The 27346-nt window shown below is 40.4% G+C and overlaps 1 long non-coding RNA gene across 1 annotated transcript in view; it reads left to right on the forward strand.

Moving 5' to 3' along the window:
* Nucleotides 1-26177, forward strand: part of LOC137156543 (uncharacterized) — a 250072-nt gene extending 223895 nt beyond the window's left edge. The window contains exons 3-4 of the long non-coding RNA XR_010920790.1: nucleotides 20000-20122; nucleotides 25808-26177. This is a non-coding gene — a long non-coding RNA (uncharacterized lncRNA). The remainder of the gene's footprint in view (nucleotides 1-19999; nucleotides 20123-25807) is intronic.
* Nucleotides 26178-27346: the final 1169 nt, after the last annotated feature.

Here is a 27346-nt window from a genome sequence, read left to right on the forward strand (position 1 = left end):
AACCGTCACGGGCGGAAAGAAGAAACTGAAGGGGCATAGGGCCAGTAGCGCCTTATATACCGCGGCATATGCACAGGGCTCCACGGGGTGCCCGAGCCGGCCCTACAGGAACTGCTAAGGGGGAAAAAGTTCTGGTAGCCGTGCACGGAGGCGTGCACACACCTGTAATGGAATGGACTCAAGCAGGCACTCAAAGAAGAACTTGTGTTAACATTTGCTCAGTGCCATGCAGAGCTGAGGCAGTTCCGTTTAGAAGCAAGGAGTGGGGCAGTATTTTGCCTGATCAATTTATCTCTTAAGTAGTGGCTGCCTTCACCCTGAATATTGTCTTTCACTGCAATACTGTCCTTACTGGTCTGTCTCTTATGACATCACAGCTTTAGTCAGTGTTCTTTACCTTAGATATTTCTAGAATAGTTCTAGTCATGTGAGAAATATGCTTACCGGGGTCAAGACATTTGCATTTCCCCACTGTAAGTCTCAGTTTTCAATTTTGGGTGGTTTAACCCGGTCTTGCACATTTGGCCACATTACAAAAATATCACACTTTCTGCCAGGATTGGCAGCCTCTATTTAGGAGGGGCTGGCACTGGTGTTGTAAGGATGTCACAGGTCAGGAATACTAGGCCGCATGGTGGAATTTTGCACAGCTCCAAGTTACCCTCAAGCAAGTATGTTTCGGTCTTCATCTATCATAACTATCAAATTCACTCCAATGTTTTATGAAGACAGGTCGCTTAGGCCCAAATCCTCAAAGGTATTTAGGTGCCTACCTCCCATTGATTTCAAATCCCATTGAAATCAATGGGAGGTAGTGCCTAAATATCGTGGAGGATCTGGGCATTAGCCTCCCTGTGCTTCACTTCCCCATCTGGAAAAAAGGCGTTATCTCTAATTGTATAGGGGTGTGCTGAGGGTAAATACATTAAAGAACATAAGGTGTTCAGGTGCTATGGTAGTAGGGACCTTATTACTGCCGGAGACAGTTGGAAACATAGATGTAAACTCCTTGGGTGCTATAAATGTTGTTCTGATCCATGGAATTCTAATGAGAGCCAAAGTTATCAGTGCCACAAGGAGCATTAGAAAATGGAGTGGGTGTTATTGGAACATGAGACTTGTCAAATGGGATTGGGCTAGTGTCTTTTTAGTATGATATCTTATCTCGGAGCATGGACTGTGTCAGTTGCTTCAGAGGAAGGTATAAAGTCACCATATGGGAACATACACGTTACATCTACATTGTGAGTTACATCTACATTCCCAGCTCACACAAGCATACTCAAGCTTGGTCTCATTATGCTAGTGTGTTAACAAGAGTAGCGTAGCTACAGGTGAGCAGTGGCACTAGCTAGCTACCGCAAGTACAAACCCACCTGAACTCCCTGGGTATGTACTTGGGGCACATAGCCCATGCTGCTGTGGCGGTGGCTACACTACTATTTTTAGTGCGTTAGTTCGACAAGAGTTATCACAAGTATGTCAACAACAAGCTGCAAATAACTTCAAGTGTAGACGTGGCCTGAGTTATTATATGCTCAGCAGAGAAGTTTCTTACTAAGCTCAGCCTTTTGCTTTGTACACAACAAATGTAATATGAAGGAACCACATGGGTACTCTGGAGTCCAAATAACCATGTTTGCTAATTATATACAACATACAAGGCCTAGCTACATATATACTGCTGCTCTGGCAGGGTTCTGGTAGTTTCTGGAACATAGAAGAAAGTGAGCGCTACTGGAGGGCTCACCAACTATTTCAAGGGAATGCCCTTTTCATTGACTTTAGTTGGATTCAGATGAGGCCCAAAGTACATGTATGAGTATATGTAGCTTTTCATGCAAATACATCGAGTCCGGAAGTCAGGACTTTAATGTACAAATACATGTGCCTGAAAAGTAAACACATTTCTACTCTGGGGAATTTTATTATGATTGTCAGAGAATGAGATAGCAACCTAATATACCAGTTTACAGTATCAGAGTACAAAATAGGAGGATTATGGTACAGATGATCTTGGCCCCAGTCCAAGAAGCATTTAAGCATGTGCTTAAATGTGCACCCATTCAGCAAAGCATGTCAGAATATGTTTAATTTTAAGCACATGCTTAAACACTTGGCTGAGTAGACATGCTTTACTGAATTTGGGCTTGTAGTAGGTGGGTATGGGGTATGTGAAGGGTTGTTTATCCCCCCCAATAAATTATAAATTTTCTAGAAAATATATATATACAATTTAAAGTTATATGAAATTTTTGCCTTTGAAACAGAAAACGGTAAACAGAAAAAGCAGCTAACTTTACAGGACATTGTCATGCATCCTTTCAGGGTGTTAATATACAGGAAATTCAGTGGAAAGTGGCAATCTCAGCAATTTCTCAACTTCGCACTGTCAGGATAAATCAAATGTATCAATAGAGTTTTGTCATAAACAGCAGCCAGGCTTTATGGGAAGATAGATGTAATCAGCATTATGCATTGTAATCAAGCCATAGGTCAATACAGATTAAATATTGACAGTGGTACCCTGACCAGCGTGAGGGCAGAACAAGTCTCTGAAAGCTTCAGGAAACATTATCATTATACCAATGAATTTGTGTGATAATCCTGCCACTGCTTATGTTATTCATTATACGATGCTGGACTCTGAAGATTGGTTTTCATGTGAAAAGAAAAAAGCCCTGAGGCTGAGGGAAAAAAACTGATATTGGATTTAGCAGCAGCATTAGACAGAGCTTTTTAATGAGCTGGTTCATACACCATTAACCCATCATAAAGCAAGAGAAGGGACAATGGGTTAGATATGCCTTGAGAATTGAATATACCTTAGTCTTGCAAATGTGGAGCTGCCTAGGAAACAGGTAGAGTGGTGCCAGACCCGTTTGTGTGGTATGTCTGAAGGGAAGGAATGCTTAGGTAACACATGTTACAGTACATAAGTAAGCTGCATAATAAAATGTGAAGGTCACAATTTAGTACAGAACTCCTGAACCTCTCCAAGCCTTGATTACAGCCCACAGGCCAACAAATGTTTATGTCTGTGAATATCTGTACTTGTGTGATTCTTCCCAGTGGAGGGACCCAGTGGGACTGCTTGTAAGAGGGAAATTACTCAAGTGGTTGTAGCTATTTTCAAAAGACACAACAAATTAATTGAGCTACCGTGAGTGAAACGTGTTCCTGTTAGTTTTAGGTAGCTCTCCTCAGAAACATGGCTGTCAGAGAGAGGCCTTCCAGATGACCTAACATCTTCACGGTACACCATAACATGCCACAATAATAGTAAATACAGTAATGAACTAGCCAGTGAGTGTCTGTATTACTGCCTTCTGTTGGAGGGATTTAGCACTGTGTGTTCTAGACTTATACCGTTAAGAACTCTGAAAAGTCTGCATTAGCTCCAGGTGGTTGGGGCATGTTGTCGTGTTGCAGAACATTCTAAGTTCTATCCCTGCTGTTGCTGTGGGAAGCACAGTGACCATCACAAAGTCTTAGTTGTTACAATACCACCAAAATTTACAAAGACTTTTGGGAGAAAAATAGGGACATACCTTGCAACTCCACTGATGTACATTAATACGTTGAGTTAGGAGAGGGATAGAGGAGGGGAGAAAAGTAACTATTTTGCTTTTAAAAAAAAAAAAAAAAAAAAGAAGGAATTCACTACGAAACAAGGGGCAGTTGGAATGTATGTTGGTATAAATGTGCAGGAATGGAGCTGCTAGGTTCCAGCCAATGGGTTCCAGCATTTCAGTGACTACAGTTACGTTTTTTATTGGCTGCTTAAGGGAAATATCACATAGACAAAATCATTTGCGGCCTGATTCTCGGTTCTGGCTAAACTGTGCTCATCCCAGGAACAGGAAAGTGGTAGGCCATAATGGCTTTAAACCGTTCTTGTGATTCCCCTGTTCTCAGGAAGTTAGGGGCTAGTTTATCATCACAAACAAGATAGAGCAGCCCCAGGCCACAAACCCTATTCCAAAACATAAGGAAATAAGGAAGCACAACTGAATTATTCACATTCCAAACGTCACCTACAAGTGCCACATTTTCAAAAGAATGACCTCCCTTTTGCATGCTGTAGTTTCTGTTCATTTCTGCACATGCAATTAGTTTGCAGCAGCACATCTGAATACTTGTGTTTTTAACCACCTTATGATGGGCACATATCAAGTAACTTGGGACTCAATGCTGAGTGCCCCCAATGACTCCAGAAGGCCGCAAGAGATGAGAGGGCTTAGCAGCACCTTCTATGATCAGGACTAAGTGGCACATGTAATAATAATTGCAGTTCATTGTGTGAGTCTACATTTTGCAGGTGAAGGAAGCCAGTCCTCGGTCCTTTTAAAAACTGACCCCTTTTAAAAAACTGTCTATTTACCCATAGACAGAGTTACATGAAGCTGTTAATGGTACACTCCATGAAGTTCTATAAACAGTATGACTTTATTTTTGGAAAGATACAACAAGCTATCTTTAAGTAACACTAAGCCCACAAGCTTGGAAATTGAAAGTTAAGCTGAGCAGCCTGTGTTTAAATCAAGCCAGTTTGTCAAAACAACATGAGAACAAACCATCAGCCTTAACTTTGAATTCTTTGAAGTGTCCATTCAGGGTGTTCTGTTGATTTGTATCCCCGTTTTATTGTTATTTAAATCAAGGTGTGAGGGATGTATTTAATGAATAGATAAGTGTCACTGGGTCGTGCAAACTGCCCTCAAGGACTACTCTCAGGCTGGTCTGTACAACTCATTTTCACTCTGAATTTTCTTTGAGGACCAAACAGCAATGTTCACAGTCTGTAGGCAAACAGTGAAATTCAATAAGCCATTTCCCTGAGAACAGGGGCTCTTTGTGTTCATGATCTGCAGTCCATGGGTCACATCTAACACTAACATCAGCTGGGATTTGTACTTGCCGATATGACAGCAGAGTCCCTCTGGAGCGTACGAGACCTAATAATTCATGAATGACAAAGCCACAAGGTTTGATGTTCCACTGAGTTGGAGTCACAGAAAGCACTTTCTCCAGCTGGCATAATATTTTTGTTGTTGTTCATTTGGAACTCTTTACCAAACAAACAGTATATTCAAATACCCCATCAGTTCTCATATGCTTTCTGCAGTCTCGGTTAAATTTTTCTCTTGTGCTGACTTATAGGCATGATTTCAGATCAAAGTTTTCCTGCAGCATGTAGGATTCCTTGTGGTTTGCAATTAATCTTCGCTCCTGTCCCCCTTCCCTTCCTTTGCCCTTCCATGCTGGCTGATTTAAAGTATTGAATAGTTATCTACAGTATATTCATGAACGTCTTTTGAAGAAAAGACCCTGTAGCTCAATTCTGAGCAAATCAGACATTTCACTAAATAACTGACCCCTGACTGTCAGATACCAAGGGTGCAATTCTCTAGCACGCCAGGCTTCTATGGGTGTGCCTACACGGGGAGGGAAAAAAAAACCGGCAACAAGTCTAAGAGCCCAGGTCAGCTGACTGAGGCTTGCACTAGGGGGGTAAAAATAGCAGTGTAGACATTCAGGCTCAGGCTGGAACTTGGGTTCTGAAACCTAGCAAAGGGGGTGGGTCTCTGGGTTCAAGCCCAAGTGGGATTGTTTGTAGTGCTAGTTTTAGCCCCAGCGTGCAAGCCCAAGTCAGTTGATCCAGGGCTCTGAGACTTGCTGCTGTGTTTTAATGGGGGGGGAGGGGGTTGGAGTGTAGATGTACCCTAAGTCACCCTTATGCTTTTCCTGATCCCAACCTGACCCCGGGAGCAAGTCATAACAGTCATATGGCTGGTCTAACTTGCACTAGCTAGAATGTTCTGTCAGATGGGGATCAGCTGAGCACATAGTACTCTGGACCTGCCTCCTGTCATTCTCAGGCTCTACATCTCTGTACCCTGATGCAACTGGCTCTGGCATGTCCTTCTGTTAGGATGGGCCGGTGGGGGCTGGCATATGCTTAAGAACATAAAAACTGCTATACTGGGTCAGGCCATGGTCCATCTAACCCAGTATACTGTCTCCCTGTACCAGAGCTTCAGGAGGAGTGTACAGAACTTGGCCTTCCACTTCCGGCTTCTGTTGTGAAAGATTTAGGGCTGCCCCAACCCTGGGGTTGCAACCCTGACCATCTTGACTAATAACCATTGATGGATCTATCTTTCATGAATTTATCCAGTTATTTTTTGAAGCCGGTTATGTCAGCTGTATGCCAGTTAGGGAATTCCCCACGTAGCTCCAGCAGCACAAGGAGGTGAGGATCTGGCCCCAATATTTTATTTATTTGAAGGGGAAAAAATAGCTAAATAATAAACATTTTGGCAAACATGAAGAAAAGTGTTTTGCTTCGGATCAGCATCCTCCATTCTAATGTTGGTAGGAGAAATCATAGAAACAATGGAAATGCTATGAAAAGAAAAGTCAACAGTGAGAAAAGTCACCAAAAAAAGTTTTTGACAGAAAAAATTTCTGCTAAGGAAGCTTGATCACAAAAAATCCCATTTCCTAAGGATCTTCACAGGGTAACAAACAGTCAAAAAGAGTATTTCAGGCATTATACGTCATCAGTTAGGACTTCAGGAATAAAATATATTTGTTCTACATCTTGCAGTAGGTTGCTCTCAAACCCCATCAGGATCAAGGAACAGCAGCTAAGGAAGCACTCGTGTAAGTAACTTTTTATTTTTATGCCTTCCTGTCATTTTATCTCCAAATCAGGATCAAATGTCCCTTTCAATAGAGGAGGCTGAAAGACAGCTGCAGAAGAGGAAGCCCAAAGTACATTAGATGTCAGACTGCATTGAAGACAAACTCTGTCTTTTGTCTGAATGAGTCCCAACTTTCTCTTCTCATCGCCATGTGAGTCAATTTCAGAAAAGAAAACACCTTTGATTCAAAGCACCAAGACACTCACAAGAAAATGAAGCTTTTCTCCCAACATCCAGTCAATTGGTGCAATGGAAAAGCTGCAAAATGTTAAGGGTTAAAAGTAAACTGTGAGTTGTGCACTAGAGAAAGAGAGCCCAACAGAGATTGAAATGGCTTTGTGATTGCGTAGTACTAAATAAAGCTTACCCAGTAAACTTTCCTCATGAAAGAAACCAGAAACATGGCCTATTATAGCTCATTTTCCTCCCTATATTTCTTGGCTGCAAACTAAGGATTTGATCCAAGAATTAGTGATTTCATAAGGAGAAGGAGCAGGCCCCAAATGTTGTATATATCCTTGTAGCAGAGGAAAAAAGCAAACAAAACAAAGATCCTGAAATTCTAGATCTGGAACAAGTCAAGTACTTATTTATAAAATCGTAGTCGTTCAGTCACAGATTTTCCTTTTTGGTTTTGTTTTCTAAGCAATATTTAAATGAGTTTAAGCCTCACAAAAAGTGCCACAGTGCTATCTCCACAGTCTGAAGATCTCTCTATATTCATTAAGCAACAGCAGCAGGGCAAGCCTAGAGATGTGAAGGCAGCTCATTCTCCTAGCCTATTCCACTGATGGCCTGTCTGCTGAGATTGCCAACAAGAAGATCAGTTTCAGCATGGCCAGCTCCAGACATTTGCAAATCATAAATCAACCCCTCCCCCCGCAATCAGGACATGGCTTTAAAACTGTGATTTAAAAAAAATATTAAAGGGGTTCTTTTTATTTCCCTTCTAGTTTTTTTTAATATTCAGGGTTCACATTTTCAAGATTTTCTCCATAAATGATGCTGACAGAGCACAGCAAGAGAGAGGAAGAGGAGAAAGAGCATATGCTCACATAGCTGATTATATTGCAAGAACAATGCTGCTTTCAGGTCCAAACCAATCCCATCCCATCGCATAGCAGGATATTCCATTTGCAATCGAATACTTAGGAATACTGCAGCCTCCTTTTCCTCCCCTGGTTTTGTGCACCTACAGACATGACATGCACTGATTCCACAACTGCTGGTCAAGATCACATCATTGCACCAATTGTTCCCACTGAGCAAATTGAGTTAACACAAAAAACATGGTGGCTACACCACGGGCAGTGAGAAAATATTTCACATCAGACTCCAGCAACCATTTTTCATGATGTATGAATTATATGGGTTAGACAATACTTCCAGCCCCATCATGCTGCCATTGACTTCAGTATGAAAGCAGGAGTAGCCTTTTCCATATGTTGGACCTCATTTTCATTTACACTAAGGCCCCTTCATACTGCTCTAGTCATATAAAGGAATCTTAAAATGAGTACAAATATAATTTTCTCCCACTTTATACCATTCTGCTAATGTGAAGAGGACTTAAAATCACCCTACTTAATTGAGAATCAGGCCCACTGGCTTTCTGGAGGGGATTATATCTGGGACCAAATTTTCAAAGTGGCCTCAACATATTTGTGCCTGAGTTTTGAGCATGCAGTTTTATCATTTCAGCAGCCACGTCTGAACAGCAGAACAAAGACCCAATTGCTGAACTGTAAATTTAGTGGAACTCATAGGGAATGGGAGGCACCAGTGAAAATTGAAGGACGAGAAATCAAACAGGTAGAAAGCTTGGGTCTGTGGTACAAGAGGATGGTGGTATGGGTGCAGAAATAAAGCAAAGAGTACAATCAGCATGGAACAACTGGAGAAAATGTAGAGGTGTGCTTTGCAACAGGAAAATACCAGTTAAACTGAAAGGGAAGATATACAAAACTGTTGTGCGACCAGCACTAACTTATGGTGCAGAAGCGTGGGTGACAACGTTAAAAGAGGAGACTAGGCTGAATGTGAATGAAATGAGGATGTTGCGATGGATTTGTGGTGTAACAAAGAAGGATAAGATAAGGAACGAGTACATTCGAGGGACTCTGAAAGTGATAGAAGTAGCAACAAAGTTGAAGGAGAAGAGATTGAGATGGTATGGATATGTAATGCGAAGAGGCGAGGATCATGTGACAAGAAGAATGTTGGAAATGGAGCCCCCTGGACCACGGAAGAGAGGAAGGCCAAAGACCCGTTGGAAGGATGTGCTGAAGAGAGACATGGAAAGTGTTGGACTTAAGATAGAAGATACACAAGATCATATCGGATGGAGGAGGACCATAATGAACCTTTTTGGTGACCCTGCTTAGTGCAGGAAAAGCTGTAAGAAGAAGAAGAAGAAGCAGTCAAGTCTGTGCACAAAAACTGTGTAAGCAGTCCTGGATCCCGAGCAGGTCAGTAATTCCTAGGCTATGTCTGCATTAGGAGCACTTTTTTGGTGTGGGAATATTGGCGTACTATACCTGCAAAACACTTGTAGGGAGGATGCAGCTATACCAGCAAAGCTGCACTTTGTACCAGCATAGTAAAACCAATGCCCATGAGCAAAACAAGCTACACTAGTACAAGCACAGTTTTTTGCCAGTGTAATTGCATATACAGCAGGGGTGTCTGCTGGCACAGCTATGTTGGTCAGTGATCCAACCCTCTTCATAAACCAGACTGACAGAAATCTGTGTAGAAATCTGTACAGTAGCATCACTGTAGCATTAAATAGGCTGGTTCACGGATATCTATAGGTGGTCTCAGCTGGCATGTGAGTAATAGATGTCCCAGAGCGAGTCTACCTCTAATCTAAATTAACCATCTCTTTGTTATATATATTGACATAAGCAAAACACACCTTGTTCAGTTAGCTTAAATTGAAAAGAGCTTTCTCCATTAAATGGCCACCATTTAGCTTACTGCATTAGTATTATTGCTTCTGAGATAGGTAACAGGAAGGGTTTTTTCATTCTCTCACAGAATGCTCTGAGGAAGCTCCATCTTGGAGTTGCATGTTAATGAAATGTAAATGCTCTCTCTTATTAAAGGAGAAAATACTCTAAGCCATCAGGAGGATCACACATCTAAATGGAAACATGCATAATTGCATTTGAGCAGGTTATGTTCACTGTACGCCACATAAGCCTTTTATGCAGTTTGCTGCCTTTTTTTTTTTTTTTTTTAAGTTCCAGAGAATGGGTACAAGTCACTGGAGAACAGACTCACAGCGGGGTTATTTTAGACACAAGCCTTTGTTTCTAGTAAATAACTGTAGCTCCCAGTCTTAAAAATGTGTGTTCTGATACACTAACGACATTGGTTTTATCTTATCACCAGTGTTTATGGATTTTTCATTGTTTCCTGGGTTTATGTATACATCTGTTCAACAATTCTACCATATATAGAGAAAGGAGAGATGAGGTACTAAAACATGTAACAAAATTCTCCCTCGTAAGAAAATAAATATATAAAAGCTAAAGATTCCAAATATGTAATAAATCATCTCATTAAATAAAGCTACATGATAAAGAGTTTTTTTATGTGAGGCGTTTTTTTAATCCAGTCATATTAGGTCACTTTTATATCATACATAAAGCAAATTAGATTCCCAACACTGATGAGCAATAGATGGTGAAGAAAATGTAGCTAGAAAGCAACCAGTCACTGTTCCAGTCAGAAAAGAGCAAGACATCATGCTTATTATCAGTAACATGTAATTGATTTTTGGATGGGAAGAGAAAGGGGGTCTTATGCAATGATAAGGTTTCGAGTCTGTTAAGTGCTGGAGCCCAGCCAAAAGAGGACAAACAGGATGACTCGTGCATCAGATCATCTTCCTCTTCCCCTCTCACCCTCTTATGCTGTAGTCTGAGGTTCTCACTAATGAAAACTGAGCTTACTTCATTTTGGCTAATGGACAATAGACTATAATTGTCTCCGAGAGCTACATTAGTCTTCTTATCTCTATGAACCTCTACTCATATCATTATAATAAGACAATTACACTTACACTGGACTGAATAATAGACCAAGATGTCCAGCAATGAATAATTGTAATTGATCATAGCTCATTATACTCCAAAATAATTTCAAGCAGCTTTGTTAGTCTGTAGCAGAATTTAGGAGCTTGTTGACTGTGACTGGCTTGCTCATTAGCTGAACTGAGCGTGTGATAGTCAGTGCCTACCATCAATCTTAATGTTTTATTACTTAGCTTAGTGCACATAAACTGCACAGCACATATACAATAGCTTGTAAATAGTATATTTATAAACAGTTATACATACTATTGTAATCATAGTATTCAGTGCTAGTGGCCCTATTAGAGGCTATAGAGTATATTATATTCTGTGTTTCTATGACGCTTGTCACAAAAACCCTGATTGGGGGCCTCTCAGTTCTACCACAATATAAACAGGGCTGAATTTGGATACATACCCACCCAAAGGATTAAGAACTCCCTTTACATCCAGGCACAGGCTACCCATATTTTGGATCTGGGCACCAAGGAGTAAGTGAGACTAGGCGGAAATTGCATCTTTGCTCCCCCACTAGACTTGCGGCTGAGGGAGCAGCAGAACTGATGGGCCACAGAGCCTGCCATCAATATGGAGAAGGAGCTTCAAGGTGGCTACAAATGGCCAAGAGTCCAGGGAGGAGTTAGACTTCGTGAAAACAAGCAACTCGGCAGTACGAGCAATAGGACCAGTAGAGTCAAGGGAGAGACAGGCCCCCATCACCTGTCCTTCCACCTTCACTGGACTGTGATATCAGGAACATCATCACAGTTCCCCCTATTCTCTTTCACCCGTCATCATTCTTTATTGATTTGGGAAGCTAATATCATCACCAAGACTTGTGAATGGATGGAACAGAGGGAACTGAAGGACTTTTTTTTTTTCTTTGATATTCTATGGAGCTTGCTGAAAGTGGGGAAAATTTAGGTCCAAAAATTGGTTTTGCCAATGCAATATTGCAACCATTGTGCCATAGTCACAATGAATATGAAGCTGGTATGTTTTTATGCAGGAAATTAGTCTAGGGTTAGAGCTAGATGAAAAATGGTTCATATTTTTCATTTTTAAAAATCATCTAAATTTCAGTAATTTGAAAAATGTCATCTTGTGCCGCTGATGTAAAACTTCAAGACCCTTGAAAGGCAGCTCATATTTTCATTTCCCTTTTAAAACAGGATACGATAGCATTTCGTATTCTTGTTCCCTGTCTCGTATTCATATGTTCAATGAGTTATGACATTTGTGAAGCAATCAGTATTTACAGCTGTACCCTATATAAGGTATTAGGTAAGTATATAAAGTATTAGGTGGCAAGATGCAGTTATATTAGTAAAAACAGATGATATTTTGCTTTTCACATCAATGATTGTGTGATTAGGAAAAATTTCTGCTATTGTTTAACGTATCACAGTGGTTTCTTCAAATTATAGTTCTAGGATACATACATATTTGAGTAGGCTTTAACCACATGCATGGTCAGAATCTGGTGTAAATTTGAGTAGTTCCATTGACTTCCAATTCCTATTGATTTGATTTACTGAGGATCTAATCCTCAGTGTCCATCTTAAGTATAACATAATTTTGACAGAAAAAGGCTTTTTGAGTGCAATGTACATTTTGCACAGAAAATGGGTTAAAGGAGAACAGGGGAAGAAAGGGGCAAAAAACAATTGCACTGTCCCTTGGACTGATAAACTGCAACATTCAGTAACAAATTTCAAATGCAATGAGAATTGTTTTGGTTTCCTTCAAAACATATTCGTTTAAAATATGCACCATTTTTCAATCAACTCTACTCTTTGACCTCGCATGGTTGTCAAGCTCCACTTCTAGCTAGTACCATCTGCAGCTTCTTGCCACTAATCTTTCTACATCCAGGATGCCCAGCCTCTGGCTCTCAAGAATGACTATACTAGAAAACATGTCCCCTGAACATTGCCTTCTACTGTTGAAGTGTGCAATTCAGCTGCATTGCTATGAAAGGGCCGTAAAGGACAAGGCTCTCCACATTGCTCTCCACTACTTCCCCTGCAGTCCCAAGAGCAGCTCTGTGGCTGATGTGAGCTGGGAGCACTCAGAGCAACGGCTGTCTTTTCCTTCCATCAACTTGCTCATCAGCATCTCTGCTGACCATCTGCTGGGGAGGCAGGAGAGAAGCTCCGGTTATTCCATTGCCTGCTTCCCTCATGAGATGGGAGAGCCCCAGAAATAGCAGGATAGGATCTCAACTAGTCAGGGATGGCTCACCTCCCACACACACCACTTTCCATGGCAGCCCAAAGTGGATAAAGACGCGAAGCTGAGAGCTAACAACCTGTTATGGCACTTTGATTTTTCAGCCCCTGCTCATGCTAGAGAAGCTGCAAAGCTTGTGCCAGTTGGCAGTAGGTTGAGCAGATGTCCTGATTTTATAGGTACAGTCCCAACATTCGGAGCTTTGTCTTATATAGGCGCCTATTACCTCCCACTCCCTGTCCCGATTTTTCACCCTTGCTATCTGGTCACCCTAGCTGGCAGCGGTCCCCTGGGGATAGTCAGAGTAGAACACTCTACAGCCACTGTTCCTCCCTTACATCCCTGAGTGGTACAAAGGAAGCATGACAAGGCAGGAAATCTGACCTGGCGTATTGATTGGAACATGTTGATCTTTTTGAACTGACATGTTTGCACCCCAGGCTGAAATCAGATGATATTGAACACAGGCCTCCTCCCTACAGGGCAAGCTTGTATATAGCCCCTACCAGAAACAGGCAATCGTATCCATCTGTAAGTATAACCCATGTGACTATGCTGTGTATCGTTTCCCCTTCTTTGGGCTGAAGATATTTTCTCTCTGTTGCAGATATCAAAATCTCTGATGTAAGACTTCAGTGGCTGCAGAACCTCCATGGGGAGGATTGAGTTGTCACTGATGCACATTTATTTGAGCCTCAGGCGAAAAGTAAAACATTAGCTTGAAAAGTGAAACTTCAGTTTATAGTCTGACAGGTGGAAAATGTGTTATGCCCCATAACTCTTAAAAGTTTGCCTCTCCGAGTGAACTGGAAGTGGTTATTTTAATTAAGCCATCATTTTCATTATGAACACAAGCACCTATCATGGCATAATTTATACACGCATGTGCACACATGAGACATCTATGCACCAAAACACAAAATGGCATGAGACGTTCGCATTTTCAGCTGGAGATTCTTGCTGTCAACAACAATGAAACATGATCTATCATTCTAGTTCCTGTTCATGCAGGTTCGTGATGGACCAGCGCTGTCTGACAATTTTTAAGAGCTCTGTTTTAAAAAAAAAATGTGGTCAACATATTGATCTGTGATCATTTGCTTTCAACATGACCAGATTTTTAAATACTTCCTAGAAACCTTTAGATGACTGTCCCTGCCACGCCCTCCCCTCTCCCCCAGTTTCTTCTAGTGTTTGTGCCAAAGCATGCCAAAATTGACGTGACGGGACAGGATAAAAGCATCTGGTTAAAAAAAAAATTGTTATGTAAATGAAGGTGTACTTCTACAGAGTATTATTTTGTTTCACCAAAGACCTATGTCAGCAAAAGAATAGTTCAGTCTTGGAAAACAAGTCTTGGAAAACAGAGTCTGAAACTGAAATATCTTTGTCCTCTTTGTGAGGGAGATTTTCAAAGGAGTGTATGGGCTATAGATGCACAAATCCCATTAAAAGATAATGAGATTTCTGATCACACATACCTACTCTTCAGCACTTTGAAAGTACACCCTGTCGTTGACTAATGAACACTACATTAAGGCTTTTCTGAACACATCAGCTTTCTTATACGAAAATAGATGATCTTATAGGAAAAATAAGATGATCTATAGGATCTTAAGAGCTACCAAGCTTGAAGACTATCACAGCATATGGAAAAGACAACCTAGCACAGGTGAGGTTCAATTTCTACACTTGTGTGTTTAAGAAGGATCTTTATTTCTAGCCAGTTAAATGCTTATCCAGTTTTACTATTTGGGTGCAAAAATATTGTAATCAAACAACTGAAGCACAGTATAAGTTTGTATTTCTCGCTGGTAGCTATATACAATTAGTGACACAGTCACTGCCATCTTCTATGAGAGGGTAGGTGGGTTTTGGCTAGAATGTCTCTCTCCTTCTCCACTCCCCTGGTTTTAATTTTACATTTTGCTAATAAAATCATTCCTGTATTAGGGTGAGAGGTGCTATAAAACCCATAAGATGTTATTTGTATTATGTATTTCAATGTATGTAATAGGCACTCAGAGCATAAGATGGGCTCCTATAGTCTTTTATCAATCTAAATCAGTGTGATATTTTGTATCCTGGAACCTTTGGTTTGAAAGTGTCAAGATTAAAAATTTTATAATAAAAGAACTACCTAGTTATTATAAAGCATTTTTCGTTCATAGATCTCAAAGCATTTTATATAGGCAGCAAGTTTCATTATTCTCTTTTTGTAAGTGGGGAAACTGAAAGCCAGAAATAGATCCTACATGTCCCATAACTCAGTCTAGTGCACAGGCCATGAGGCTTGTATTGTGGAAAACATCACCTTTCTTCTGGCCTTATTTCTTTAGTGTCTTATTAAAAACATTGTTTTCTTTTCTTTGTTTTGGGGTTTGTTTGTTTTTTGTTTGTTTTTGTACAGCTTTGACTTAGTGTTTCTACATAATGTTTTGTTTGAGGGGTTTTTTGTTGGTTTGGGTTTTAGGTTTTTTTCCCCTTATATTTTGCTTAGAGACTGTTCCGCTTACTATCATTAATTGTTATGAGCAATATTACTGCTCATTGTATTAAATGGTTTTAATAAGATTGTTGATTTTTGCTTTGTCAAGGGGCATAACTTATTTTGGGGCATTGGTAGCTTAATGCCAAAATTGGGTGATTCTGTCACTCAGCTTTCCATAAAGTTGCTGTGCACTTCATATGTTGAGTGATTCATTAAACTGAACATTAGGTTCAAGATAGGCTTTTTGAAGAGGGAAATCTAAAGGCACAGCTAATGAGCTTTTGGCGGTTTGCAAAATCTATTGCATTTCCATGTGTTGCCACCGAGGTTGCTTTTTGCAGCAAGGTAGGCCACTTTCTCTCTAAGGTCACTTCTTGAAATAATTGCTGACAATAATGGTCCAATAACAGTGTACGGAGAGTACACTTTATATATATCTATGCCACCATTCAACTTCAAAACTTCTGCTTCCACTCAGATATGATCAAAGGACCCCTCTGAAGTTAATGACAATGCTAAGTCTAATTGTTTCTGTCCGACTTGGCCACAACTCTTACAAAGCAATCTAGTCTTTGTTAATTGTAGTGGTCTTACTTCCTGTAATTATTTTAAGGCCATTTTTGAGTCAACAGCTTGATTATTTCCATTGGTCCTTCAGTTTTAATATAAAAATGCCAACTTCTCTGCAGGTAGGAACATACAATCTTAGGCTTGGTGAGGTATACAGAGCTCTGTGGTTCTCTCTCGCTGACCTTTTGTAATGTATTTGCATAGAAAGTATATTTATTTCAGTATTTTTCAGTTTTCACCACTGAACTGTTCTAAATGCAATTCCAATACATTATATATTTTTTGAAATAATTAGGCAATGTTTTGGGTTGTGGAGAAGTTGTTATTCCCGGCCTTAAAAATCAGAAAATCAAATCCTTCAGTGTTACCTTGTTCATGGCAGATATTAAAATGATTGCACATGTTCACAAGACCTAAAACACAATGTAATTGAATGTATCCCCAGTTCAGATGTGGAATGGCAAAACAGCAATGAGTTTATTAACCCTGTTTAATCTCTTAGGTCTCCCCTCCTTTTTCCCTTTAATTGTCATCTTTTTTCATCTGATTTTAATCTACTTTTCCTTTAGGCATATTATATGTGCTCTCCAAAGCATAGTTCCTTGACACTGAGATGTACATGCTGTTCTGAGACCTGGGAGAAATGTTCAGAATGAAACTGCAAACCAGGAGAAACTTGCCTAGTTTGGCCTATGGTTTCATTGTCAAAAAGTTATCTAGAGTACATGGGTCTTTATGTGGGAACCTAGAATTTGTACCAAATGTGTGTGTTCCCATGATTTTGAAACTCAGGGCAAATCAAAGGCATTTGGTTTGGAGGGAAGTATTATGGGAAAGTAGTAAAATCATATAGCGTTCCAGATCATATAATTGCAATTATAAAAGCTATGTATGAAGACTCCTGCTGGGCCTTAAGAACTGGTGGAAAATTAACTGACTGGTTCAAGTCACCGTTTGGTGAAAGACAAGAGGCATGAAAACACAGTTATTTTTTCATCATGGTTTTAAACTGGACATTAAGAATGTTAGATTAGTTGGAGGGCGTGACATTGGATGATCTAGAGCTAAGCTCCTGAGTTTATGCAGGTGACATTGTACTACTGGCAGACACATTTGAATGAATGACCGTACTCTTTTTTTACCTTAGAAAATTGGCACAGTTCACTTGAACTTACAATAAATACCAAAAATACAAAGTGGTTGCATCTTTTGAAAAAGGGACCATAAAATGTTGAAGTGCAGCAGTGGTGAAGTCATAGAAAAAGTAAAATCTTATGTGCACCTAGTAAAGTAAAATTTTACATGAAATTATGGACAGATAAAAACATTGTTTGGTATCACAGAGAAAATTTCTCAAACCAGTATAAGAACAGTATGGCTCTGTGGTCTGGAAGCAGCAGTATTTAATGAAACAGACATCAGAAGGCTGGAGGCAGTAGAGATGAGAGTTCTTCAGAAGATAGTAGATGTAAAGTGGAATGATTTTAAGAGAAATGAAAAAGTTAAGAGAATAGGATGTGAAGCCAGGTACCAGACTGGCTGCAATCAAAAAGATTATGAGAACATACTGGGTTAGACCAATGGTCCATCTGACCTAGTACCCAGTTATAGTTTTGACCTTCACAACATCCCCTGGCAATGAGTTCCCCACGTTGACGTGCCTTGTGTGAAGAAGTTATTTCCTTTTGTTTGTTTTAAATCTGCTGCTTATTCATTTCATTGGGTTACCCCTGCTACTTGTGTTATGTGAAAGGGTAAATAATACTTCCCTATTCACTTTCTCCACACCATTCATGATTTTATAGATTTCTATCATATACCCCCTTAGTTGTCTCTTTTCCAAGCTGATCAGTCCCTGCCTGTTTAATCTGTCTTTATAGGGAAGCTTTTCCATACCTGTAAACATTTTTCTTGTCCTTCTCAGTGCCTGTCCCAATTCTAATATATATTTTGAAATGGGAGACCAGAACCACACTTAGTATTCAAGATGTGGGCATACCATGGATTTATATAGTGGCATTATAGTATTTTCTATATTATTAGCTATAGCTTTCCTAGTGGTTTCTAACAGTCTGTTAGCTTTTTTGACTGACACTGCACGTTGAGCAGATGTTTTCAGAGAACCATCCGTAATGATGCCAAGATCTATTTCTTAGAGCTAATGTAGACCCCATTATATTGTATATACAGTTGGGATTATGTTTACTAATGTGCATTTCATTGCATTGATCAGCATTGAATTTCATCTACCATTTTGTTACCCAGTCATCCAGTTTTGTGAGCTCCCTTTGTAACTTTTTGCAGTCAACTTTGGACTTAAGTGTCTTGAATAATTTTCTGTCATCTGCAGACTTTGCCATCTCATTGTTTACCCCCTTTTCCAGATAATTAATCATTATGTTGAACAGCACTGGTCCAACATACAGACCCTTGAAGGACCCCGCTACTTAACTCTCTCCATTGTGAAAACAGACTATTTATTTTAGCCATTTGTTTCCCGTCTTTAACCAATTACTGATCCATGAGAGGACTTTCCCTCTTATCCCATGACTGCTTACTTTTTTTTTACAGTCTTTGGTGAGGGACCGTGTCAAAGGCCTTCAAAAAGTCCACATACACTATATCCACTGGATTACCCTTGTTGACCACCCTCCCAAATAATCCTAATAGATTGGTGAGGCATGATTTCCCTGTACAAAAGCTGTGTTGATTCTTCCCCAATAAATTGTGTTCATCTGGGGACATTGCTGAAGACAAATGATAAGATGCCATTGAAAATAATATGAACACAACCAAGGTGAGTCAGACCTTGAGGCTGACTGCTGACTAGATGGTGGGACATCCTACACGGGGACATGACCAGGCAGGGCTAAATAGAAGAATGAGTCATGGACAGGAATAATGGTGATGTTGCACTGCTCCTCGTGTCTGACAAGATGCTTTGGGATGGAAAGAAGAAAAAAAGGCTAGGGGTGAGTTTGGATTTTCAAGTTTGAGTTTATTTCAATCCCAGACTCAAAATGAAAACTGGGATGTTAAAACCCCTATGACCTGAAAACATACAAAATGTTGCAACCCATGTAAAGAGAAACTAATATGCTTTGGAAAATGTGTACCGTATAACCCCCTCTTTGGTCCCAATTCCGCCTCCACTGAAGCTAATGGCACACCTCGAAGTAGGATTAAGCTCTATGTAAGTAATATTCAGGGTCTGTGCTGAGCTGTTTCTATTGCTGTACATTTAGAATGGGATTTCAAAAGTGCTCAAACATTGGCCTAATTCTGCCCCCATTGAAAACAAAGGTCACATTCCAAAGATGGTCTAGTGGTGCAGGCACTCCTCTTGGCCTCGGTTCAATTTCCTGCTCTACCACAGATTTCCTGTGTGACTCTAGGCAAGTTGCTTAGGATCAGCTTTTTAACAGTATTTAGGCAGCTACATTTCCTCCACTTGATATGGCACATAGGCTCCTGCTGGCATTTTCTAAAGCATCTACGTGTCTAACTCCCATTGAAATCAGTAGGTGTTAGGTGCTTAGGCACCTAGTGGGCTTTTCAAAATGACCTTTCTTCATCTGTGGGCATCTAAACACCTTTACAAATATAGCCCCATCCTTTCATCCCAAACTAAATCCCTTCCACCACTTGAACCAATGTATCAGTTGGAATTTTTGCCCAGTGTGAAGCTTGAACTGTAGACAGTTAACAGGCATGTGCTGCTGCTCTGTTGCATTTCCAAAAAGCGACATGCTATTTACAGTAATAGTCGCAGAAGACAGAATGTACACAATAAGCAGCCATCAAGTGGAGAGCATGCACATTAAAAGTGTCTTGGGGTCACTTGAGCAATTGCATTTCAAGTTGCATTTATATCTTCAGAGAATGCAAGGTGATGGCAGATTTTCTTATGAATACAGTGTTCAAGAGCTGGAGGAAGAAGTCACATTTCTTTTGTTATGTGCTTGAACACAGCAAAAAGCACAAGGATTATTCAGACCACTTCACAAGATCACAGAGCAGAGTGTGACACTAAACTCATGGTAAGTCTCCGATGTTTATGTGGCTATGTGACTATTTCTTCCTCACTATTTCTGAATCATTTAAAATAATAACCATCAGTCTGAATGATGCACCATAGCAATTTCTGTTAGTATAGGTCTCTCTCCTTAAATTCATCGTGGCTTCATTGTCAGAGAAGTCAAGGGTTACGGTGGCCATCCATCCCCCCTGAAGTGAGAGATCCATATAAGTGGTTTTTGTGGACATTAGGCTGATTGGAGCGAGGCAGAGGGTTCTACCCAATTCCATGGGTGAGCGAGATCCAATGGAAGTGGGATGGAGCATGTGTCAAGCAGACTCAAGCGGTGTCTTATCAATGGGAGTTGTATTGCCGTGTGAATGAGGATTATTTTGCAGCATGAGCCAGGGAAGCTAGTGTTGCGTTGTAGATGGTTTTGAAGAGTTTGTCCTGGAAGTCCCTATTTATGTATCTAACCAGGGCAGTGGCACTCTTTTAATACCCACTTTAAGGTAACCGTCACAGGAACAGCTGGGCCCTTTAAGAGGGAAGTGGTCCAGCTCCCCTGTGTCTCATTAATATGTCTCACATGGGGCCTGATAGAAGGCAGCATGTCTCTCTAAAGAGAGAGGAAGCAGTGGTAGAGGCTACAGAAGAGCTGCAGTGAGCAGGAGGCTCCTGCAGGAGATCCTTTACTGGGAGAAGGGTTTGCACCTGAAGAACAGTCCGTCTAGGAAGGGCAGATAGGACAGAAATGTAGGAAGAACTGCCAAGAGCAGACTCCAAGAGAAAAGAAAAGAACACTTCAGTTCGGAAAGGCTGAATGTAGCCTGTAAAAAGTAGAAATTTGAGTTAAACTTCGTAGACTTTAAGTTGGGATTTGCAGTTTTATGTTGAACTTTGATGTGGTTAAATTCAGACCTTAAGGAGAAGGAGTGCCTGAACAGAGAGAAGCTTGTGTGTGGTGTTTATTGAAGAGCCCTGACGAGGTGAAATTGAGGCAGGGTGCTGCAGAGACACCTGTGGCTATGAGGAGGCATGTGGGAAGCAAATGCCCATTTACAACAACACAGTGTTAAGCAATACAGCCAAGTGGTTGGTTTTAGAGGTCTGTGGATGGGACTGGGTCCTTTGTGATGGGCAGGATAAGAGTAGATGTAAACTATCCATTATATTGCCCATGATATACTTCCCAAATGGGAGTTGATGGTTCCATCTGACAGGAATTGCACTCTTTAGTTAATGTTGGTTAATGCAAGACCAGTGGTTAGTAAAGTTATTCTCATCCATAACTGTATGAGGTTCCTGGCTTTGCATGTATTTCTAAACCAGGACAAGTGCAATGGCAGAGCCATTCTTGATACAGATGTCTCTAGTCAGGTTGTGTGTGGCTATATTGATTGCACCAGACCTCAGGCGCAGGAGATGTGCTACTCCAAAGCTGAACTTAATTATGTCCATCTACTGTGCAAGTTCCCTGATGAATTAAGATGGGGTTTTTGCTTAGATGATCCTATATTAAATGTGAAAACCATGATTGAGCTGGACAGAATAATGTTATTGAAGTCACCCCGCCTGATTTTTCGAAGTGTTATCAATGTCCATTCAAATGACAACTTTTCTAGTTTGGCTCAACATCTAACAGCTACAATGAAGACAGGGATGTATCTGAGTTGTTTTTGGCAGAGTAAATACACAGCTGGAAGGAGCTTTCAGCTTGAGCACCTTGGATGGAAAATACATTTTGTAGTATAACAAAGAGAAAGAGGTCATCAAAACCCTAGCCATTTGGGGTTTGATTCTATAGGTAAAAGACTCCACCTTAAACTTCATAAGTAACCAATCTGCAGCCAATGCAGATCCCATGGTATATAACATGCTTTCTTTGCTGAACTCTGCTTAATATACTGGCTGGCACATTCTGCCCTAACTTCAAATTCTGAATGGTTTGAACGTGTATCCTCAAAAATAAAATAGTGATGCAACTGGAAAGGAACAAAAAGTTGCTATAAAGGCTCTCTAAAAATCCTCAAATGGTAGAAGTTCAGTATCAGAAAATTAAACATCACAAAGGCAAAGAGAAATAATTTATCTCTTTCTGATGGGATTTCCCCCTCCCCCTTTTCTTTCCTAGTTTTAGAGAGATTTTTGCTTTCCTCCTTCCTTAAACTTTCATGTCTAGTTGTCTCTCTCATTCTCTTTCCTGTTTTTGTTTTTTTTTATCTTGAGCTTTGTCTTAATTTTTTCCTTTATTTTTCATTCTGATGAAATACAGTAAGCTTTAACAGAATCCCCTAATGTACTTCTATATTCATGTTGCCCACAGACACCACAAACCACAAAAGGCATGCAAGAACAAGATGGTGCCTAACTTTGCATTGGCACAGTTAGAATGATAGTTTCAGCTGGTGTAAAACAGCCTAGTCCCACTGAAGTCAACGCACGTTTTCACCAACTGAGGATCTGGCCATAATGTAGACAGGTCATAGTGTTGGTCTCTATCTTCCTATTGTAGAGAGTTTTTTCCTTATTTACTCTTTTAAATGTATTTCCTATGGTTTTTCTCTGGTTTTTGCTCTAAGTTATTTTGCCTTTGTGCTAGGATTGTGTTTTTGTTTGGTCTTTCATCTCCTTTTGCTATTTGCTGACTATGAAGTTTACCTGGCTCTTTAAATGATCTATCTTTCAGTTGTATGTGAGTGTGAAAGATGGCTTTCCTTCTTTGTTTCTCTTATGTGCTTTTTTCTCTTCCAGTCTCGAGCTGAATTACAGCCCCTAGGATAGGAGTAACTCCCATTAAAGTTAATGGGAATTGCTCATCCATTAGTGGAGAAAATTTGGTTCCTGATGTTAGAGGAGTGTGTTCACACTCTTTCTAGCACCACTCCATCTTCTGATTTAGAATTTTCCTTGGATCAGAAGACATTTTCCTTTCTTTATGCAAATCTTATTTGCCTTCTCTGTTCTCTAATAATTCAGTTTTCATCTCTTGCTTGTCAGCCAGCCTTTTCTAAACTGAGGATACCTGCTTATGTGCTTGGTGTTCCTTCTCAGTCTGAGAGTGACCTAAACTGTTTGCTGATAAAAGCTGCAACAACTGAGTTCTAGGTGTGCTTTACATTATGTGTGTGTGAGACTGTGATTTTGTACCATAGGGCAAGACTGCAGGTAGAAAAATCAGGCTTTGTGTAGGCACTAATGCTAAGAGATGCACTGATTTATCAGTAGGCTGCAAATCATGGGTCAGCCCTATCAGCAAGTTGACTGATTCAGCTCCAGTAGCCATCCGTGTTTCAGCAGCTTGGCTGGAATCCCCTAAAAATATTTAATGCTAAATCATAATTAACTTCACTGACAGTCTGCTTATGACTGAATGTCTGATGCAGATTCCTCCCTTTGTGGAAGCACAGGTATATAGGTGACACTGACAGAGAAGTGATAGCCAGTGAAGTAAGAATCAAGTACTTTCCATTTGGATATTTCAACTATCTCATCCCATTGGGAAGTTTTAAAGTATTTTCAAAATTAAATTCTTAAAATTGAGTAAGTCAAGATGTTTGGTTACCCTAGCTGTAAAGTGAAAGGAAGATTTTTTTTCATAGCATAAGGAGGTAGCTTTTGGACAGTAATATTCTCAAAATGGAAAAGAAATTCTAGGTCCATGCATTGTGCATCATGCATATGCAAACAATAAATGGACACTAATTTCACATTATCAAGAATTATTTCAAAGCTTTTCAGACTTTGATCCAAATTACCCGCATGTACAGCCGTGTGAAATCACTGAATTTAACGGGATTGCATGGAAGAAATAGAGGGCAGAAATTGGTCCTTTATATGGAAATTAGTTAATGAAATGCAGCCACCTCTGAAGTGTAGTGTGGCAGCTGTCTGCCAGTGCACCATAACAATATTACACAATGCTATAAGACATAAATAAATTGACCACACCCCATTATCAACAGAATATCAGTTTTTGGCAAACACGTACACAGCCTGCTTCTCAATTCAGAAGACATTGAAGTTTCTACCCCTGTATTATAGTCGTCATGCAATTAATCTGTCACTTTCATAGATGTTGATTTAGGGCCCTAACCAGGAATTAATTATGCAGCAATTACACAGATTTTCTCTTTTAGGGATGTTACTTGCTCTGAATGCCACTTTGTTTACTCCTTTCCAAGCAAGTAGATGCGTATTCTTGAATGTGGATTATTCAGCTTGCAATGGGACAATGAGTCTACTACATGTTGCAGGTGTCCCCAGCTATGTAAAGGAACATATGGAGAAGAGAGCAGTTGGCATAAAATACTAATTCTCTAATGCAAAACTTAAACATACCTATCCATATAGATTGTAGGGTTAGATGAACCCATTGAGGGAAAAGAAGAGCCAACCTGAAACTTTGCTCCAAATTCAAACAAAACTTGAACCTTAAAAAGAGAGAACCATTGTTTATTTTTTATGCATGCCTCCACATCACGAGGTTTTGACCAGGGCTGGAATAAAAATTACAAAATACCTTGAAAAACCTAAAACTATACCTATTCCATTAAACATTCCAGCGGAGCACTTGAAGCTCCCACTGACTTTATTTGCAGTTGTGGATCCTTTAAAATATAAGCTCTTTGGGGAATGGACTTACTGTGTTGTAGTTCCCTTGCTGGACAGCACAACATTGTCTGATAATGCTATATACACAAACTAGATAATACAGAATCAGGCACAATAACTTTAGGTTCAGAGTAAGTAAGGATTATTCACCTGAGCACTGCCATTGGTTGTGCAACTCAGACTGAAGCAGAGTGGCAGCAACAGCTCCTTTATGGAAAATACTATGCTGAAGTATTTCACACAAAGCCATGATCAGGAATTTGGTCCCCAAGAGAATTCTAGCCTGACTTTCAAACCAGAGTTTTGAAGAAGAAAGGAAGAGCTTCAAAGTAACATCGGAAATTTTGGATACTTGTCCGAACCGAACCAACCTCCTGCCCCCCCAAACCTTTTGTGGATCACCTAACACTATGTGCAGCACTTAGCACAATGGGAATGTGATTGTAACTGTGAATTTTAGGTGTTATATTAATATAAATTATCGTTAACAATAATTCCATCTCACTCACTCCCTGAGTGTTCACATCTGGCTGGTTAGGTTCCAATCTGGGTAACTATAATTTCCACTGGATAAGGTATTCTTCACTTCCTTATCCTAAACTGTTGCATAGTACTGTTTTGTGTAGTTAAACAGATATTTGTATTTCTTTCCAGAGATGACTGGATGTCACTCGTGGATGAAGTGACCTCTACTATTGTTTGCTTATGGTGCTCCAATGACCTTTCCTGCAATGATTTATGAACATGACTGGGTCATGTATGAAGTCCTCCCATTAAAGTCTTTAGGACTATTCACAGAATTAAAGTTAACCGTGTGTCAGCCATTACAGAATTGGGGCCTAACGTGACTTGGGATCCTTCGGTCTGAAAGGCATTATATCAATGTGTGAGAGATTGTTAGAGATTGTTACAAAGATTCACTCTTTGCAGTAAGTGTGATGGATGTGGAGCTGATCTAATAATTTAGGAATAAGTGTCAGTAGTTAGGGGGATGTTTATTATAAGACTATCCTAGGTTAAATCAGCAGGGCTTTGGGGGAAACAAGCAGGCGGACAAAACAATAACTCCAGATAATGCACCCACTTTCCCCAGAAAATCCTTGGGGTATTTTTACAGGACAAGGGAGAGCAGCTGGCCCTGAGGAGATTGGCTCAACCTTCCACTGAGCCTACCAAACTGGCTTCTGACGACAAGGCTAAAAAGCCTGGAATCTGAGAAAACAAAGAACTCTGGCTGGATGAAAAGTGACTCATTCTCTGAAGGCAGGAGGCAGTTGTTTGACTGCTGTTCCCAGGAAAGCCTGACATGCACGACGCCTGCTGGGGTGTCTGCAGAAGTTAAACCTGCCTAGGTTTCCATCAGGTGGCGATAATCTTCTGGGTAAAATAAATATGCATACAGACTGTTCATTGTTTGAAAATCCTTTTTATCTTCATGCTTGACTCCTACCGTTGAGATTAAACACTGCTTTGCTTTAAGAAGTTTGTCTGATCACAGACTCCCGAAAGGAAGACCCACAGGTCCCTGAGCCCAGTATGACCTAGTGAGTAATCACATGGATCCAAAGGGCACAGTAGCCCAGGACAGTCCAGGAAGGGATACATTCGGAGAGACCAGAAAGGGGATAGATGTGCAACTAGCCCTGTAACTATGACTTTAGCATTGTGGGGAGTAATTTTTTCCAAACACTGCCTCTTTTTTCAGTGCCATGATTTGAGGACATTAGTAACTCAGTCATGGGTCAGCTGTCTATCACAAGAGTGGCCGGGTGAGGTTCTGTGGCCTGCGTTGTGCAGGAGGTCAGATTAGATGATTATAGTGGTCTTTTCTGACCATAGAGTCTATGAGTTACTTGCATCCTGTGCATTCAGGCTTAGTAATGATGCTGAGGACTGCTTTGCAGTCTGCTGTTCTGGGGAAGAGAACCTGAGGTATTTATCGTAGGCCATGAACCACATTGGTTTGAGTCCCACCTCATCTCCAGCCAGATTTACACTAGTTATTGCTATGCTTTGGCAAACAGAAGCATGCTATGCATCCCGAGCTCACCCTTTCTCTCACTGACTATTACTATTTTTGTTACTCATATTACAGGTGTACCTACAGGCTTCAAACAAGATCAGAGCCCATTTGTGTTAGGAACACACACACAGGTTGTTTGTTTGTTTTAAAAGAACGAAAGAACTAAATAGAAGGGAAGAATTGTTATCCCTGTTTCACAGACGAGAAACTCAGGCACTGAGATGTCTATTTTCCCCTAGACCACATGGGGTGTCTGAGGCAGAGTCATGGATTGAACCCAGTTCTCCTGATTCCAGTCTAATCCCTTGACCACAAGACCACCGTTCCTCCCATTCTATGTATGCTCTGTATGTGGGGGTGCTGGAGAACACTAGGGTGCACATTAAACACAACTCTTCCAGTGCTCATTTTTGTGCATGTATTTACTTTGCATATTTTTCATTCTATTTGGTCAATTAAATCTGAACTAGGGTATCTGTGATTACAGGGCAATAGCACTCTTCTTTCTCCTAGTTCCTTCTCTCTGGTTCACCTTGTTTAACATTCTTTATGATAGAAAGGTCCTTGAGCTTTCAAAACATCTTTTTTCAGTATATTCACTCAGTTCAT

This window comes from Emydura macquarii, unplaced genomic scaffold, assembly GCF_026122565.2.
Source record: "Emydura macquarii macquarii isolate MOO-44397 ecotype Brisbane River unplaced genomic scaffold, CSIRO-AGI_Emac_v2 contig_1451, whole genome shotgun sequence".
Classification (NCBI taxonomy): domain Eukaryota; kingdom Metazoa; phylum Chordata; order Testudines; family Chelidae; genus Emydura; species Emydura macquarii.